At 48.3% G+C, this 19,660-nt stretch overlaps 1 protein-coding gene across 7 annotated transcripts in view; it reads right to left on the bottom strand.

Annotated features, from left to right (window-relative positions):
- LOC119957921 overlaps positions 1 to 19,660 on the bottom strand; it is a 200,775-nt gene that overhangs the window by 43,594 nt on the left and 137,521 nt on the right. Inside the window, exon 1 of one of the 7 annotated variants that reach the window (XR_005458947.1) lies at positions 11,874 to 12,416. The exons of the other annotated variants lie outside the window; for them this stretch is intronic. The gene's annotated coding sequence lies outside the window, so the exon portion shown is untranslated. Of the gene's footprint in view, positions 1 to 11,873; positions 12,417 to 19,660 lie in introns of those variants that run through there. 7 annotated transcript variants of the gene reach the window in all.

Genomic DNA, 19,660 nt, shown 5'->3' with positions numbered 1-19,660 from the left:
CAGAGCCCGAAACCTGCCTTTCTCCAACGAGGAGGCCCTGCATAGTGTCTTCACCATGTTCGGTTTCCCCAGCTCCATGCACAGCGACCGGGGTTCGTCCTTTATGAGCGACGAGCTGCGTCAGTACCTGCTCGACAAGGGCATCGCCTCGAGCAGGACTACCAGCTACAACCCCAGGGGGAACGGACAGGTGGAGGGGGAGAACGCGACGGTCTGGAAGACCGTCCTACTGACCCTCCGGTCTAGAAAACTCCAAGTCTCCCAATGGCAAGAAGTCCTCCCAGACGCGCTCCACGCAATCAGATCCCTCCTCTGTACAGCTACAAATCAAACCACTCACGAGCGACTCTTCATTTTCTCTAGGGGCACTACCACGGGAGTCTCACTTCCGGCGTGGCTGAGGACACCAGGCCCGGTCCTCCTGAGGAAGCACGTCAGGGGGCACAAAACTGACCCCCTTGTTGAAAAGGTGCACCTCCTCCATTCCAACCCCCAGTACTCATTCGTGGAGTTCCCGGACGGTCACCAGGACACAGTATCCCTTCGGGACCTGGCACATGCTGGATCCAGCCCCCCCACCTCCGCTGAGGAACCCCTTACCCCGTTCCCTATGCTGCCGCCCCCTCGCGCCCCCGATTCCGCAAGCTCACCCCACCAGTTCCACGCACCAGAACCAGCCCGCCCCCAGTCTCCGGTCGAGCCAGACGTGTATAAAGTTCGGACGAGACCCGCCCTGGACTCTGCCATCGTACCCCAGCTCTCAACACCCACCCAGCCACCACAAGAGGCTGCAACCCCGGTGCTCCGCAGATCGAAACGAACAATTCATCCACCGGACAGACTAACTCTGTGAGCCACCACCCCCGCTGGACTCGATTTTTTTCACAGGGGGTGAATGTGGTGAATGTGATTCACACCGGATTATAATCTGTATAGACATGTGTCTATATTGTAAGTGCAGTTGCACTACCTGACCACCAGGGGGAGTAGCTCTGGGAATGCTCGAGAATTGTACTGGGCTTCTCCCTTGGCTCCCTTAGCCTACAAGCACGTGTCCGTAGAATTGTTGGTTCCAACACAGAGTATCAATAACAAGTCTTATACCAGTAAGAATGCCGTGTGCTGGGCCATACCTTTATATAAAATGGCGGCGGTGGTTTTGTTTCTACTTGGCTACCCTTCTTTGGGCAGCAGGGTAGCATGGTGGTTAGCATAAATGCTTCACAGCTCCAGGGTCCCAGGTTTGATTCCCGGCTGGGTCACTGTCTGTGTGGAGTCTGCACGCCCTCCCCCTGTGTGCGTGGGTTTCCTCCGGGTGCTCCGGTTTCCTCCCACAGTCCAAAGATGTGCGGGTTAGGTGGATTGGCCATGCTAAATTGCCCGTAGTGTCCTAATAAAAGTAAGGTTAAGGGGGGGTTGTTGGGTTACGGGTATAGGGGGAATACGTGGGTTTGAGTAGGGTGATCATGGCTCGGCACAACATTGAGGGCCGAAGGGCCTGTCTGTGCTGTACTGTTCTATGTTCTCCCAGTATCCTAATTACAAAACCTTTACAAGATAAACTATTTCAAACTCCACTGTCTATATTATGTTAATAAAATGCCTAACAAAGTACGTTTTGGTATGCTGTACCCAGCAAAACTCTGGGTCACATACCAACACAAGGAATATTTCTTTACAGCCCCTGCCGAGGCGAATAGATTCGTCGAGGAGCACGGGCTGGAAAAAATAAATGGGAAGTAGGGACGAGGGGCCCATGGCAAGGAGATACGTCATGCCAACGGGGGGGTGGGGAGGGGCGAGGCAAAGCCAGCCCCCTCCCCCCTGGCAGGAACACCTAGAACGAAAAACAACCCAATGCCCAAGGGCCCGCTCCAGGTGGGAGGCCAGGCCCCGGCACGAGGGAACGGGAGTACTGGAGAGGGGAGAGGGGAAGCGGGACAGCAACCTCCGAGAGGGGAGCCACCGTGCTAGCAGGAAAGCTAGCGAAGGGGGCGCGCAACAGAGCAGGGCCGCAGCGCACCCCCAACAGGGGGGAAGGCGCCAGGCAGGGGAGGGGGGGGATCACCCATCAAAGGTGGGAGAGCAAATGGGGACAGGAATGGGGGAGAGAGGGGCAATGGAGGGGTATACAGGGGTATCCCCGAAAGGGATAGAGCGGGGGGGGGGGGGGGCACTCGGGGGGCGAGAGACCAGGGAGGGGAAATGCAGGGACGAAGGGACAAAGGAGGCCAGTAAGGGAATAGGGCCACAAAGTGCCACAGACAAGGGCTCGAAACAGGGAACTGCTGCAAGCACCCACCCAGTACGGTCTGTGGGTGAAGGGGCCCCCCGGAGTGCAGGGGACTACCCGCGTGGCGGACACACAGTGGACGGCCATGGCGGGTGTCCCCGGGACAAGGGGGAACCCCGGAGCGCAGGGACCCGACCGCATGGGGAGAGCAGTGATAGTGGACATCCTGGACGGCCCCCTAACAAAGGGAAACCCCAGAGGGCAGGGGCGCGTCCACCGGACAAATATGGTTAACCCCACAGGAGCAAGGGGGCAGAAGCCCCCCACCAGAATAGTCACCTGGAACGTAAGGGGACTTAACGGCCCAGTGAAGAGATCTAGAGTCCTCACCCACCTTAGAAACATGAGGGCCGACATAGTCTTCCTCCAAGAGACGCACTTGAGGGAGCAGGACCAACTGCGGGTAAGAAAGGGCTGGGTGGGACAAACCTATCATTCCTGTTATGGGGCAAGGGCCAGGGGGGTGGCGATCCTGATTGGCAAGAGGACAATGTTTAGGGCGACAAAGACGGTTACGGACCCAGGGGGACGGTATGTCATGGTCAGCGGGGCCCTGGATGGGGCGCCGGTAGTTCTAGTTAACGTGTACGCGCCCAACTGGGACGACACGAGCTTCATCCAAAAGACCATGGCAGAAATCCCGGACATAGCGACGCACCGACTAATCATGGGGGGGGACTTCAACTGTGTACAGGACCCAACGACGGACAGATCAAACCCCAGAACGGGGAGAACCTCAAACATGGCAAGGGAACTCAGCCACTATATGGAGCAGATGGGAGCAGTAGACCCCTGGAGATTCGCCCACCCGGGGGAGAAAGAATTCTCTTTCTTCTCCCCAGTACACAACGTGTACACCAGAATTGACTTCTTTGTGGTGGGGAAAACGGTGCTTCCAGAGATAGACAAGGTGGAATACTCCGCAATTGTGATATCAGACCACGCTCCACACTACATGGATGTGCGGCTAGAGACGGGAAGGGCCCAGCGCCCCAAATGGAGGTTGGACGGTGCCTTACTAGCTGACAAGGCCTTCAGCGAAAGGATAGCGCAGGCCATAGCGGAGTACACTGAGATCAACCAAAACGGGGAGGTCTCACCCTCCACGTTCTGGGAAGCGCTTAAGGCCGTACTAAGAGGGGAAATCATAGCCTACAAAGCGCAAAGAGATAGGGAGGAAAGGGTGGCTAGGCAGAAGCTGGTCGACTCCATACTGGAGGTAGACCATAAATACTCCGAGGCCCCGACTGTAGAACTCCTGGCGGAGAGAAAAGAATTACAAAGGAACTTTGACCTGCTCTCCACCAGGAAAGCAGTACACCAACTCCGCCAGGCACGCGGGGCCCTATACGAACACGGAGACAAAGCCAGCCGCCTGTTGGCCCACCAGCTGAGAAAGCAGGCAGCCAGCAGAGAAATTGCGCAAATCAGAGATACCAGAGGCACGTTGGAAACAGAACCAGAGAGGATTAACAAAACCTTCAAGGCCTTCTACCAAGAGCTGTACACCTCAGAGCCCCCAACGGGGAAGGCTGGGATGAACCGGTTTCTTGACGGACTGAACATACCAGTTGTGGGAGAGGGCAGAAAACGGGATCTGGAAGCACCACTAGCACTGGGAGAGATCATGGACAGCATTAGCTCCATGCAGGCGGGGAAGGCGCCGGGACCGGACGGATTCCCGGCGGACTTCTACAAAAAATTTGCGGCAGCGCTGGCCCCGCACCTGCGGGAGATGTTCACAGACTCGCTAGCTAGGGGCACGTTGCCACCCACGTTAGCACAGGCCTCAATCTCGCTGATACCTAAGAAAGACAAAGACCCAACGGAATGTGGGTCATACAGACCCATATCTCTGCTGAATGCAGACGCCAAAATACTGGCCAAAATCCTAGCCAAAAGGCTAGAAGACTGTGTACCTGAGGTGGTCACAGAGGACCAGACGGGCTTTGTCAAAGGTAGACAGCTGACCGCGAACATCAGGCGCCTGCTGAACGTGATAATGACCCCCTCCGGGGAGAGAACACAAGAGGTGATCGTCTCCCTGGACGCAGAAAAGGCCTTCGACAGAGTCGAGTGGAAATACCTCATAGAGGTACTGGAGCGGTTCGAGCTTGGAACAGGGTTCACCGCTTGGGTAAAGCTCCTGTACAACGCTCCCATGGCGAGTGTACAGACCAACAATACCAACTCCCAATACTTCCAGCTGCACAGGGGCACCAGACAAGGATGCCCACTGTCCCCGCTGCTGTTCGCACTAGCAATTGAACCGCTAGCAATCGCGCTCAGGGCAGCAAAAAATTGGAGGGGGATCCGAAGGGGAGGTAGAGAGCACAGAGTCTCACTCTATGCGGATGATCTGCTCCTCTATATCTCGGACCCACAAAGCAGCATGGACGGAATCATCGCGCTCCTGAAAGAGTTTGGAGCCTTCTCGGGCTACAAACTCAACATGAGCAAAAGTGAGATCTTCCCAGTACACCCGCAGGGGGGGGGGGGGGGGGGGGGGGGGGGGGGGCAGCACTAAAGGGGCTGCCGTTCAAACAAGCCCGACATAAATTCCGCTACCTGGGGATCCAAATAGCCCATGACTGGAAAGGGATCCACAAATGGAACCTCACCAGCCTGACGGAGGAAGTTAAAAAGGACCTGCAAAGATGGAACACACTCCCGCTCTCCCTCGCGGGGAGAGTTCAGACGATCAAAATGAACGTACTGCCCAGGTTCCTCTTCCTGTTTAGATCCATTCCGATCTACATCCCCAAGGCCTTTTTCAAAGCGCTGGACAAACTCATCATGGCGTTCGTATGGGGGGGTAAAAATGCTAGGATCCCAAAGAAGGTCTTACAAAAAACAAAAACCAGGGGAGGGTTAGCCCTCCCGAATCTACAATTCTACCACTGGGCAGCAACAGCCGAGCGAGTAAGGGGATGGATCCAGGAGCCAGAAGCTGAGTGGGTGCGTGCGGAGGAGGCCTCCTGCATTGGAACCTCCCTCCGGGCCCTCGCCACGGCAGCACTCCCATCCCCACCCAAAAAACACTCCAGCAGCCCAGTGGTGACAGCCACCCTCCAATCCTGGAACCAACTGCGGCAGCAACTTGGCCTGACCAAAATGTCGAACAGGGCTCCCATCTGCAACAACCATAGGTTCAAACCAGCACTGACCGACGCCACCTTCAAAAGGTGGAGGCAGGACGGGGGGACACTGACAGTCAGGGACCTATACACGGACGACAGGATCGCAACACTGGACGAACTGACAGAGAAATTTCAGCTAGCTGGGGGGAACGAGCTACGGTACCTGCAGCTCAAAAACTTCCTACGAAAGGAGACAAGGACGTACCCACAACCGCCACGACAGACACTACTGGAAGACCTATTGGACGCAAGTATCCTAGAGAAAGGGAACTGTAGTGACATGTATGACCGACTGGTAGATAGGGACGACACCGTACTGGACGCAACAAGGAGGAAATGGGAGGACGACCTGGGGGTGGAGATCGGGTGGGGACTCTGGAGCGAAGCACTGCATAGGGTCAACTCCACCTCCACGTGCGCAAGGCTCAGCCTGACGCAACTAAAAGTGGTACATAGAGCCCACTTAACAAGAACCCGTATGAGTAGGTTCTTCCCGGAGGTGGAAGACAGATGTGAACGGTGCCAAAGAGGCCCGGCCAACCACGCCCACATGTTCTGGTCTTGCCCCAGACTCGTGGAGTACTGGACAGCCTTCTTCGAGGTAATGTCCAAAGTGGTGGGAGTGAGGGTGGAGCCATGCCCGATAGTGGCGGTCTTCGGGGTTTCAGAACAGCCAGATCTATTCCTGGGGAGGAGGGCAGACGCCCTTGCCTTTGCCTCCCTGATCGCCCGCCGTAGAATCCTGTTTGGCTGGCGGTCAGCAGCACCGCCCAGAGCTGCGGACTGGCTGTCCGACCTCTCGGAATCTCTCCAAATGGAGAAAATCAAATTTGCCATCCGAGGGTCGGACGACGGCTTCCACAGAACGTGGGAGCCATTCATGCAACTGTTCCGGGACCTATTTGTGGCCAATGTACAAGAGGAAGAATAGTCGGGGGAAGGTAGCGGGAGGGGGGGGGGGGGGGGCTACAGGTTCGTTACGGGGGTTCGATGGCTAGCTAAGGCCCAAAACCAAACTAAATAAACATGTTGAGGGGGGGGGGGGGGGGCGCAGTTACTACTACGAAGATGCTTACCTGTAAATATGTATGTTAATTTTTGCGTGTTTGTTTTTTTTCTTTTTTCTTTCTCCTAACAATTTGTAATTTGTTCAATATAAAATATGAAAACTGAATAAAAACATTTATAAAAAAAAAATAAAATGCCTAAAATACAAGTCACGAAAAGGAAGTTATTCTGACATCCTGTGGCAAATGTCAGGTACTGCAGAATAAACTGAGTGAAATCCTTTTCAAATAACTTTGTTCAATTATAACTTTTGATCGGAAACAAATAACATGAGTCAAGTCCTTTAAAATAGTTTAGTTTAAGGACTTTAATTTTTTGATTAGAAACCAATAACGGAACACATTACTTTTGTCCTTTTTCGGCTTTCTGAATTCTTAATAAGAACATAACCAACAGGAGCAGGAGGAGGTCATTTAGCCCTCAAGCCTGCTCCAACATTCAATAAGATCATCACTGATTTGGTTGTGGCCTCAATATCATCTTCCTGTCTGGCCCCATAAACTCTTGACTCCTTGTCAATCAAAAATCTGCCTAACTCAGCCTTGAATATATTCAATGACCCAGCCTACGTTGCTCACTGGGGTCGAGACTTCCAGCTTAACGACCCTGTGAGAGATTGAATTCCTCCTCATCGCCACATTTAAATGAGAAACCCCCAATTGTGAAACTACGGCCCCGAGTTCGAGATTTTCCAGATTCTCCCATAAGGGGATAGATTCTCTCAGCGTCGACTCTGAATAACCCACTTAGAATCTTAAATATTTCAATAAAACCCGTTTGCATCATTCTAAACTTGAATGAATATGAGCCTTTCCTCACAAGACAACCCCCTCATTGTATCAATCAACTGAGAAACTCTCCTGTGAGCTGCCTCCGACACTAGTAAAGTTTGCCAGCCTGAAAATGACTCATCTGGAACAAAGAAAAGTACAGCACAGGAACAGGCCCTTTGGCCTCCAAGCCTGCGCTGACCATGCTGCCCGTCTAAACTAAAATCTTCTACTCTTTCTGGGTCCATAATCCCTCTATTCCCATCCTATTCATGTATTTGTCCAAATGCCCCTTAAATGTCACTATCGCCCCTGCTTCCACCATCACTTCCGGCAGCGAGTTACGGGCACCCACTACCCTCTTGTGTAAAAACACTTGCCTCGTACATCTCCTCTAAACCTTGCCCCTCGCACCTTAAACCTATGCCCCCTAGTAATTGACCCCTCTATGTGGGGAAAAGCCTCTGACTATCCACTCTGTCTATGCACCTCATAATTTTGTAGACCTCTATCAAGTTGCCCCTCAACTTCCGTCGTTCCAGTGAGAACAAACCGAGTTTATTCAACTGCTCCTCATAGCTAATGCCCTCCATACCAGGCAACATCCTGGTAAATCTCTTCTGCACCCTCTCTAAAGCCTCCACAGCCGTCTGGTAGCGTGGTGACCAGAATTGAACACTATACTCCAAGTGTGGCCTGACCAAGGTTCTATGCAGCTGCAACATGACTTGCCAATTCTTATACTCAATGCCCCGGCCAATGAAGGCCAGCGTGCCGTATGCCTTCTTGACTACCTTCCCCACCTGTGTTGCCCCTTTCAGCCACCTGTGGACCTGTACACCTAGATCTCTCTGACTTTCAATACTCTTGAGGGTTCTACCATTCACTGTATATTCCCTCCCTGCATTAGACCTTCCAAAATGCATTACCTCACATTTGTGCGGATTATTCTCCATCTTCCATCTCTCCGCCCAGGTCTCCAAACAATCTAAATCCTGCTGTATTCTCTGACAGTCCTCATCGCTATCCGCAATTCCACCAACCTTTGTGCCGTCTGCAAGCTTACTTATCAGACCAGTTACATTTTCCTCCAAATCATTTATATAGACTACGAACAGCAAAGGTCCCAGCACTGATCCCTGCGGAGCACCACTAGTCACAGCCCTCCAATTAGAAAAGCACCCTTCCATTGCTACTCTCTGCCTTCTATAACCTAGCCAGTTCTGTATCCACCTTGCCAGCTCACCCCTGATCCGGTGTGACTTCACCTTTTGCACCAGTCTACCATGAGGGACCTTGTCAAAAGCCTTACTGAAGTCCATATAGACAACATCCACTGTTCACCTGCATCAATCATCTTTTTGACCTCTTCAAAAAACTCCATCAAGTTAGTGAGACACAACCTCCCCTTCACAAAACCATGCTGCCTCTCATTAATACATCCATTTGCTTCCAAATGGGAGTAGATCCTGTCTCGAAGAATTCTCTCCAGTAATTTCCCTACCACTGAAGTAAGGCTCACCAGCCTGTAGTTCCCTGGATTATCCTTGCTACCCTTCTTAAACAAAAGGAACAACATTGGCTATTCTCCAGTTCTCCGGGACATCACCTGAAGACAGTGAGGATACAAAGATTCCGGTCAAGGCCACAGCAATTTTCTCTCTAGCCTCCTTCAGTATTCTGGAGTAGATCCCATCAGGCCCTGGGGACTTATCTACCTTAATATTTTTCAAGACGCCCAACACCTCGTTTTTTGGATCTCAATGTGACCCAGGCTAGCTACAAACCCTTCTCCAGGCTCAACATCCAATTCCTTCTCTTTGGTGAATGCTGATGCAAAGTATTCATTTAGTAACTCGCCCATTTCCTCTGGCTCCACACATAGATTCCCTTGCCTATCCTTCAGTGGGCCAACCCTTTCCCTGGCTACCCTCTTGCTTTTTATGTATGTGTAAAAAGCCTTGGGATTTTCCTCAACCCTATTTGCCAATGACTTTTCGTGACCCCTTTTAGCCCTCCTGACTCCTTGCTTAATTTCCTTATATTCCACACAGTCTTCGTCTGTTCCCAGCCTTCTAGCCCTGACAAATGCCTCCTTTGTCTTTTTGACGAAGCCTACAATATCTCTCATTATCCAAGGTTCCCGAAATTTGCCGTATTTATCCTTCTTCTGCACAGGAACATGCTGGTCCTGAATTCCTTTCAACTGACATTTGAAAGCTTCCCACATGTCAGACGTTGATTTACCCTCAAACATCCGCCCCCAATCTAGGTTCTTCAGTTCCCGCCTAATATTGTTAGAATTAGCCTCCCCCCAATTTAGCACATTCACCCTAGGACCACTCTTATCCTTGTCCACCAGCACTTTAAAATGTACTGAATTGTGGTCACTGTTCCCGAAATGCTCCCCTACTGAAACTTCTGCCACCTGGCCCGGCTCATTCCCCAATACCAGGTCCAGTACAGCCCCTTCCCTAGTTGGACTGTCTACATATTGTTTTAAGAAGCCCTCCTGGATGCTCCTTACAAACTCTGCCCCGTCTAAGCACCCAGCACTAAGTGAGTCCCAGTCAATATTGGAGAAGTTGAAGTCTCCCATTACTACAACCCTGTTGTTTTTACTCGTTTCCAAAATCTATCCACCTATCTGCTCCTCTATCTCCCACTGGCTGTTGGGAGGCGTGTAGTAAACCCCCAATATTGTGACTACACCCTTCTTATTCCTGATCTCTACCCATATAGTCTCGCTGCCCTCTGAGTTGTCCTCCCATCGTACAACGGTGATATTCTCCCTAACCAGTAGCGCAACTCCTCCACCCCTTTTACATCCCCCTCTATCCCGCCTGAAACATCTAAATCCTGGAACATTTAGCTACGAATCCTGTCCTTCCCTCAACCAGATCTCTGTAATGGCAACAACATCATTGTTCCAAGTACTAATCCAAGCTTTAAGTTCATCTGCCTTACCCGTAATACTTCTTGCATTAAAACATATGCACTTCAGGCCACCAGACCCGCTGTTTTTAGCACCATCTCCCTGTCTGCTCTGCCTCAGAGCCATAGTGGCCCTATTCCCTAGTTCTGCCTCAATGCTTTCACCTTCTGACCTATTGCTCCGGTACCCACCCCCCTGCCATACTAGTTTAAACCCTCCCGTGTGACACTAGCAAACCTCGCGGCCAGGATATTTATGCCTCTCCAGTTTAGATGCAACCCATCCTCCTTAGACAAGTCACACCTGCGCCGGAAGAGCTCCCTGTGGTCCAGATAACGGAAACCCTCCCTCCTAAACCAGCTGTTTAGTCATGTGTTTAGCTGCTCTATCTTCCTATTTCTAGCCTCACTGGCACGTGGCACAGGGAGTAATCCCGAGATTACAACCCCAGAGGTCCTGTCTTTTAACTTTCTACCTAGCTCCCTGTCTAGCTCCCTGAACTCCTGCTGCAGGACCTCATGCCCCTTCCTGCCTATGTCATTAGTACCAATATGTACAACGACCTCTGCCTGTTTGCCTCCCCCCTTCAGGATGCCCGCTACCCGTTCGGAGACATCCTGGACCCTGGCACCAGGGAGGCAACATACCATCCTGGAGTCTCTTTCACGTCCACAGAAGCGCCTATTTGTGCCCCTGACTATGAGTCCCCTATGACTATTGCTCTTCTGCGCTTTGACCCTCCCTGCTGAACATCAGAACCAGCCATGGTGCTACTGTTCTGGCTGCTGCTGTTTTCCCCTGATAGGCTATTCCCCCCAACAGTATCCAAAGCGGTATACCTGTTCGAGAGGGGGACAACCACAGGGGATTCCTGCACTGACTGCCTGCCCCTTCTGGTGGTCACACATTTCTCTGCCTGCAACTTGGGTGTGACCACCTTTATATAACTGCTATCTATGACGCTTTTCGCCACCTGCATGCTCCTAAGTGCATCCAACTGCTGCTCCAACCGAACCATGCGGTCTGTGAGGAGCTCTAGTTTGGTGCACTTTCTGCAGATGAAGCCATCAGGGACGCTGGAAGCCTCCCGGACCTGCCACATCTCACAGTCAGAGCACTGCACCCCTCTAATCGACATTGCATCAACTAATTAGTAAATTAAATTTGAAATTTTTTTAAAACAAAGTTACTGTTAACTATATGTTTCCTTGCACTAGATTTCTACTATAAATGTGAAAGCTAAATACAGTACTCTCCGATCTTTGGTTCAGATACCCCTCTGAATTATAATTAAGTCATTAAGTCATTATGTTTAATTAGTTTAACAGTGCCTAATTTTTTAATTAGTGTAGATTCCCAACCAGCCAATCAGGTCACAGCTTTACTGTGATGTCACTTCAGTGTCTCCCCCCCCTCCCCCCACCCCCCCCACACACACAATTTGAAAAGGTAATAAAAATAAATACAAATCACTTACCTTCCCAGGTTCTCAGATGCTCTCTGGTTCTCTCCTTGCAGATTTAAAGTTACAGGCCAGAAGAAAGAGAGAGAACAAAACAGTAGGGGAAAAGTACCTTCTCTACCCAGACTTTCTGTTTTCTGTCAGTTAGCTAAGCCTCTATCCATGTTAATGTATAACCCCCAACACCATTATCTTGTGTGGTTACCTTTTTATATGAAAATCCAGGGACTATATCTTCTGGTTCCCCTTTATCCATCCTGCTTGTTACATCGTTTAAAAGACTTTACTAAATAGCATTGGCGAACATATATCCCTTTCACAAACCATGCGGGCTGTGCCTGATTGAATTATGATTTTCCAAATGTTCCGCTGCTTCCTCAGTATTAGATTCTGGCAATTTCTGCAACAACAGATGTCACGCCCATCATTAGCAGAAGCGGTGAGAACAGAGAGCGAGAGCCAGTGAGTGTGAGCAGAGTGGGTGAACAGGGGTATTAGCTGCAGCCAGCCCTTTGCTGCTCTGTAACTGGTAAGTGAGAGATGGAAAAGGTGGAGGAGGAAGATCCAGGCTAAGTTCCTCTGCAGTTGCCTCCCCTTGGCTCCAGTCAGCATCTTTCCGCACAAGCACAGCTAAAGTGTGGGAAAGCAGACACAAACCTGCACGCTGCCCCTCAGAATCTTGCACTGCCTGTGGTGCTCTGTCTATCAAGCAAATATTCTAAACTGACTAAAATACTAAAGATGACTTAAATGAGCTATTTTTACATTTTAACTGGGAGGTCGTTAATGGATTAACAAAAGTCAGGGTAATCTGGTTTTAATCATATTTATAATCAGTTTAATTCTTATCTACTTAAAAGCACAGGACTGAAATGAAAAGTAATTATATACGTGCTGGAGAACACTAACTATAAACAAATCATTGAGTAGGGCTGAACATTGAATGGAATTATTTTTAGGACTGGTGTTTGCTTTAAGGGGGTGTCCAGCTCAGTTAGCTGGACAGCTAATGTGGGTCACATTAGTGCTGAGTGCACATGGTTTGATCCCTCGTCCAGCTGAGGTGGGCTTGAGGCCTGTCGCCTCACTTTGCTATGCAGTGAATAACTGCCAACAATCTGACTTCAGGCAGAGAACTGAACTTTAAACTGATACTTTCCGTCCTAGTTTTCTTTCTGGGACTTGGGCACTGCCGAAGGGACACCAATCCAGTTCCAAAATTAGTTAGCAGGCCATCCCCCAAATAGACGAAGGTAACCTCTCTCAACGTATCACAGTTGCACTAATTTGCTTTACCCAAGTCCAATAACCTTTTGAAATAAAATAAGGACGACATAAAATTCATCTTCATATTCTAACATCTGGGTATTTCTGCTTGCTGTGAGATGCGGTGTCTCTCGATGTGGAAATTGCCTCCAGCTGTTGGTAATGTGTATTAAATGTGCATTAAATGCAGAAGATAACAATGTTCAATTCCAGATTTCTACTCTCAGGACAGTTGAATTATGGCAATGTGTTTATGAAACTGTCTCTTCTAATAGAGAAATGGGAGAACAATGATGCTGAATCAATGCTTTTCAAGATGGAGCCGGAGCGAGGCGACTCTCTGCAAGCTCTCCCCAACAGATCCACTTTTTACTTAACTTATACTCGTTCTAATCTTTTATTTTCTTGTATTTTCTTGAATTTTGTTTAATTCCCTTTTCTTCCCATGTACTGAATGATCTGTTGAGCTGCTTGCAGAAAAATACTTTTCACTGTACCTCGGTACACGTGACAATAAACAAATCCAATCCAATCCAATCCAATCCAAGCTAGATGCAATCCAAAGTGGTCACTTTGCTTGCAAACTACTTGATGACTACACTTGAATTCATTCTTCTACCTGGAGTGGAGATGTACATTGCAATGGAAAACTCCACAAGGAACCATTCTTCCTATGCTTTCAATGCTGAGGGGAACAGTAGAGAGATTAAGGCGAGACCTAGAATGGAACAAAGGAGAGAGAGCTGCTGGCTAAAAGACATTCAGGCTTGAATTTTCAAGATGGCAAGCGCTATAACCCACCCCTGCCGACTCTGACAGGCCCATTGCTATTTTATGCTCAATACGGCATTGATTGGCTCTGATTGCTCAAAAGCTCTCAGCCTGTCCAAGAATAGAGCTTCAGTGGCCAGAAGAGGTATTGCAGCACTCTGCCTCAGCCCAAGTCCTGGGACTGCACTTGAAGTTAATCCAGGGGGTTCCGGGGTGGATAGAACATACAGTGCAGGAGGCCATTCAGCCCATCGAGTCTGCACCGACCCACTTAAGCCCTCACTTCCACCCTATCCCCATAACCCAATAACCCCTCCTAACATTTTTAGTTACTAAGGGCAATTTATCATGGCCAATCCACCTAACCTGCACGTTTTTGGACTGTGGGAGGAAACCGGAGCACCCGGAGGAAACCCACTCAGACACGGGGAGGACGTGCAAACTCCACACAAATAGTGACCCAGCGAGGAATCGAACCTGGAACCCTGGCGCAGTGAAGCCACAGTGCTATCCACTTGTGCTACCGTGCTGCCGTGGATGGTCGGGGATGTCCTGAGGAATCGGGGGGGGGGGGGGGGGGGGGGGCCAATCTCGGCATTGGGGGCTAGGCCAGAGGGGTGAGAGGGCTTGAGCTTCCATGTACGTGAGGGGAAGGAACCCTACATTTGTAGGGGCCTACAGATTGAGGTGTTACCTCCTTCCTTCCCGAGATGGAGATTCATTCAATTTTCTGTTTCCCACCCTGCTCTGACCCATGCCAGCCAGCCGAAAAATTTAGATTGGGGGGGGGGGGGTAAAGGCCTTAAGTGATCATAAATTGGCTAGTTAAGGCCTGAAGTGGGAATGGGTTGGTTTCCCTCCTGAGGCTCTGCCCACTCCACTGTGACATTACATCTGGGTTGGGGCAGGTGGGATTCCAGAGGTTACCCCATCCATGCAATTTCACACCCTCACCTAAAAACCCATCATGAGGGGGGATGAAATTCTGGCCGATTTCTTTCTATTCCTGTGTTTGTGATTATCATGTGTGTGTGTTTTTTTCTGCATTCTCTCTGCTCCCTTTCCCTGTGGTGTTCCTTTCTCAATGCTGATAGTTTTTTTAGATATCCCAATTCTGAGGAAGAGTTTGTTACCTGAAACATCAACTGTGTTCTCTTTATTGAGAGTTGACGTTTGTTCCTAGTTGACACAAGGTCACTTTAAGAGTCTGATCACGTGATGCATTGATGATGTCACTGGTTGTTTGCACAGGCAAACGGGCAGTCTATCCTAACAGCCTGTGAGAAAACACCTATCCAATTAAGCTCTTGTTTATTTGTACCTTCGTGTTCTACAAGTCTATCTTTTAAAAATACCAGAACGAAACTGGCATTGAGGAGGTCATAAGCGCACTCACAGACTCCTGGAGTAGAAGTAAACTATAGAAAAATCATCAACCGTGTGTAGACATCTGAAAAGGATGAAAAAGCATCTGTGCTAACCACTGTGCCACTTAAAAATTGTGGCAGCTCTTGTCCTCCCAACTTTCCTGAGTACAATGGGGCGAGGGGAAGGTATGTGGGAGAACATGCAACCTTCTGCGAAGTGTGGTGCAGCCACAAAAACCAGGTTTGAAAACCTATGATGAGATTGTGGACATATTGCAAGGCCACTTCTCACCTGAACCATTGCTCATCACTGAGAGATTCAGGTTCCTTAAACGTAACCAATAAGATGGTGAATGAATCACACAATTCGTAGTTACTTTGAAGAAATTAGCTGAATACTGTGAATTTGGAGATGTCTTGAACAACACCATTAGAGATAGACTAGCGTGTGGTTTAAGAAGTGAAGATATCCAAAAAAGGCTGTTGATAGAAAGCAACTGAAACCTAAAGAAGGTTTTAGAAGTCACAATCTCTATGGGATTAGCAGCTAAGGAAGCCCAAAGATTAAGATCAAGCTCTAGAATCCATAAAATGCCGGCGGAGACCCGAACAGAGACACAGGTTTAAAATTGCCATCGATGTACAAAAACCGGGCATGTAGCAGCAGACAGCTCATGATGCATAGATGAAAATGCAGGAATTGTGCTGAAAAAGGGCACATCAAAAGTACATTTTGGAGAACGAAACAAGTTCCAAACAAAAGCTATAAAAAGCAAGAATCAATTGCATCTAATGGAAAACCAAATAGAGGGAAAAGATCTACGTGATACAAAAAAGGCACAAAAACGGACCAGAGTCACAGTCAGATGACAAACTCGTTGAACATACTGGCCATTGCGAGTACAATGAACTGTTACTGAGTCATTCCATTACTGGACAGACAACCTGTGAAAATGGGGGTGGACACTGACGCAGCTGTTTCAATGGTACCAGAAATTGTTTACCAAGAGAAACTATGACATATTGTGTTCACACCCTCAAAGATAACACTTAAAGCCTATACCGGAGAAGTAGTGCCATTGAAAGGTGGTATTGATGTAAATGTGCAGCTAAACGGATAGACCGCAAACTTGTCCCTGTAAGTTGTTAAAGATGACTTTTCAGCCCTAATGGGGAGAATGTGGCTGGAGAGAATCAACCTAAACTGGGTCAAGGTAAATCTCCTGTTGGGAGTCTGAAGCAGGTTTATCAAAGATTTAATGCCTTTAATGCAACGTCTTTAATGGTGATCTGGAAAGCATGCATGTGATCTCAATCAAGTTAAAGATTAAGCAAGAGAGCCAAGCAAAATGCTTAAAGGCTGGGGCTGGTCAGTGACACACGGCATCTGGTCTAAAGTTGTGGCAGAATTAGAGAGGCTGGTCAAGGTAGAGGCCCTCAAACCCATTAACATGAATGGGCCCATGATCAAGGAAGATCGTTCACTATGAATGTGTGGTGATTTTAAAGTCACTATCAATCCGGTACTGTGTGCAGAGCAGTACCCTCATCCTTTAATTGATAGTTTATTTCCTAGGTTTGCTGGAGTCCAGCATGTCAGTAAAGTTGACCTTGGTCAAGCTTATCTCCAGATAAATGTGGATGTAGATTCACAACAATATTTTACAATCATGACACACAAATGGCTATTCAGATATAAAAGACTTCCATTTGTGCACCTGCGTTGTTCCAACGTGCCATGGATCAAGTTCTAAGCAGACTAGAAGTGGACCTGGAGTTGAAGCCATATGTTACCCGAAGCTTCAAACTATCTATATAGTCTGGTTGTCTGCTCTGCTAAGGGAGTGTGTTCTAAACCAACTTTATGAAGGTAATTGTGGGAGCGCTGGAAGCTATTTTTGGTGGCCAGGGCTCGATAGCGAAATTGAGGAGAAGGCATGTGTTCGGCTTGCGTAAAGGTTCAAAACCTGCAGCCACGAGTGTCATTCCATCCACGGAAATGGTTAGAAGGGCCATGGAAAAGAGCTCATATAGATTATGCTGGACCATTTGAAGAACAAATGATTTTCATTGTGATTGACGCACACTTGAAATGGCCTGAAGTCGCCATTTTGAAGACTATGTCCTCGAAGTGAACAATAGAAAGACTGGGTGACATTTTTGCAAGACTCGGTTACCCTGAACAACTTGTTAGTAACAATGGGCCACAGTTCATTTTGCAAGAATTCACAAATTATGGAGAGGAGAACGGAATCCAACACATCCAATCCCCTCCTTCTCAACCTGCCACAAATGAGTGGCTGAAAGGGTTGTTCAGACAATGAAGCATTCATTAAAGGTAACTCGTGATGACAAACAGGAATACAACAGATTCGACAACCCAAAATTCTCCGGCATGACTCATGGTAAAACATCAGTTACGCACAGCATTTGTTCTGCTGAAGCCAGCGAAGAGAAGACAGATTGTTGAGAGGAACCAGCAAAGTCAGGTTTTGCAACAGGACTAAATGCTGTTTTTTTCAGAAAGACCACGGTGTATTAGCAAGGAACTATACAACCAGTGAGAAGTGGCACCTCTGTTATATGTGTCATATTAACACAGACAGACTGGTCTCCTACACTGTTCAAATTAGAGATGATGTATAGTGGAGAGGATGCGTTGATCAACATTTAGCAACTAGATCTAGTTTGCCAGAGACAGAGTCAACCAAGAGTACACAAAAAACGGTGCCAAGTGAAGATTAAACATTCCTGAGAACTTCACAATAACAGAAACAACTGTGGGAGACAGGATCCCGGTTGAGGACACTTCAACGCCAATTCAACCTCCGAACACTATGTGAACTCTGGTTGAGACAACGGCGGACAATGTCCAAACAGCACCAAAAACACCAGAGGTTACAGTCAACACAAAAACACAGGCGCCTGGGGTTTGCCGACAACCACACAGGAATCAACATTCTCTGAAATGTCTGTTTTATTAACTGTTATGTTCATTAATTGTTCATATTGTTTGTTTTGATTGTTAACATAATATTGTGTTTCATTACAGGAACCTCTAATGTAAAGGAGAAGGATTAGTGTTGAGTATTTATGTTTGTTCCTCGTTGGAGCAAGGTCACGTACTGATAACATTATCGGCTGTTGAGCAGGCAAAGGGGCAGTCTATCCTAACAGCATCTTTGGCCTGTGCGCATTCAGGATCCTGACCTTCCTGTTGCTTGCCATTTTAACAAAAGACCCTGCTCCCATGCCCACATGTCTGTTCTTGGTCTGCTGCAATGTCCCAGTGAAGTGCAACACAAACTGGAGGAACAACATCTCATCTTCCGGTTAGGCACGCTACACCCTTCCGGCCTGAACATCGAATTTAATAACTTCAGATGATCAGCACTAACCCACATCGACCCATTTGTTTTCATTTCATTTTAACTGTCTTTTACCATTTCTTTCTTTCTTAGTATACATTTAATTCCCCCTCCCCCATCTTATCTACCTTTCCTTCACCTTTCTCCTCTTTGCTTCCCCCTTCCCCTCCCCCCACACCTACAGTTCATCCTCTGATGTTAGTTTCTCTGCTGTTTGACCTTTCACATCTTTGGTCCTCTCTGGGGACTGCCATTAGCACTCTTCCCCCTTGGTTTCTGTGGCCATTAGCACCCGGTTTCCCTGGCTTTCTGTGGCTATGACTCATCTTTCATTCTCACTCCCCAGTATAAATATTTCCCACTTTCTCTGTCTGTTAGCTTTGACAAAGAGTCATCGGACTCGAAACGTTAGCTCTTTTCTCTCCCTACAGATGCTGCCAGACTTGCTGAGATTTTCCAGTATTTTCTCTTTCGTTTCAGATTCCAGCATCCACAGTAATTTGCTTTTATCCGAACAGCCTGTTGAGTAGACACCTTTCCAATAAATTTCTTGTGTGTTTGTACCTCCGTGGTCAGCAAGCCTAGCTTTTAAAAATACCACACTCTTGGCATGCTGACTGATCTACTGAGTATTAGCAGTGTTTTCTGTTTCAGATCTTCAGCATCTGCATTTTTTGTTTAACCTATATAGCGCTGTATTCTCCTGTCCCCCATCTGCGTGTATCTCGGCCACGTACCGTTCACAAGGGGCGGGATTCTACCTTCCCGCTGCTTGTCAATGGGATTTCCCATTGAATCCACCCCACGTTGCCGCGAAACCTGCTGGCTGGGAGTGCCCTGCCAGTGGGAAAAGTGAATCCCGACAACCAGAGAATTCCGGCCATAATATTCTCTTAATGACTCATTATTCTTTGAAGTGGAGTTACACAAGAGAATACTGGAAAACAGTTTGGAAATTTGTAGCCTTTCAGCTTGAAATGTAATGTCCAATATTTTTGTTCATTTGTCTCTCTGCAAATTGTTACTCTTTGTGCAAATGTTCTTCCTCTCTGGGGATTGGGTGGGGAAGTGGATTTGAGGTGGATCAGCAATGAATCAGTATTGAATGGCAGAGCAGGCGTGTGGTGTATGTCCTCCTTTTTCTGGTATTAATTCAAATAAAATTCAGAAAATAGCAAACCTAGTAAATTACATATTTTTTGCCAGCTTCGCTATCACAT

The sequence above is a fragment of the Scyliorhinus canicula genome, chromosome 2 (assembly GCF_902713615.1).
Source record: "Scyliorhinus canicula chromosome 2, sScyCan1.1, whole genome shotgun sequence".
In the NCBI taxonomy this organism is placed as follows: Eukaryota; Metazoa; Chordata; class Chondrichthyes; order Carcharhiniformes; family Scyliorhinidae; genus Scyliorhinus; species Scyliorhinus canicula.
Note: the sequence above shows the minus strand (reverse complement) of the source record. Positions and strands in the feature narration are given on the sequence as shown.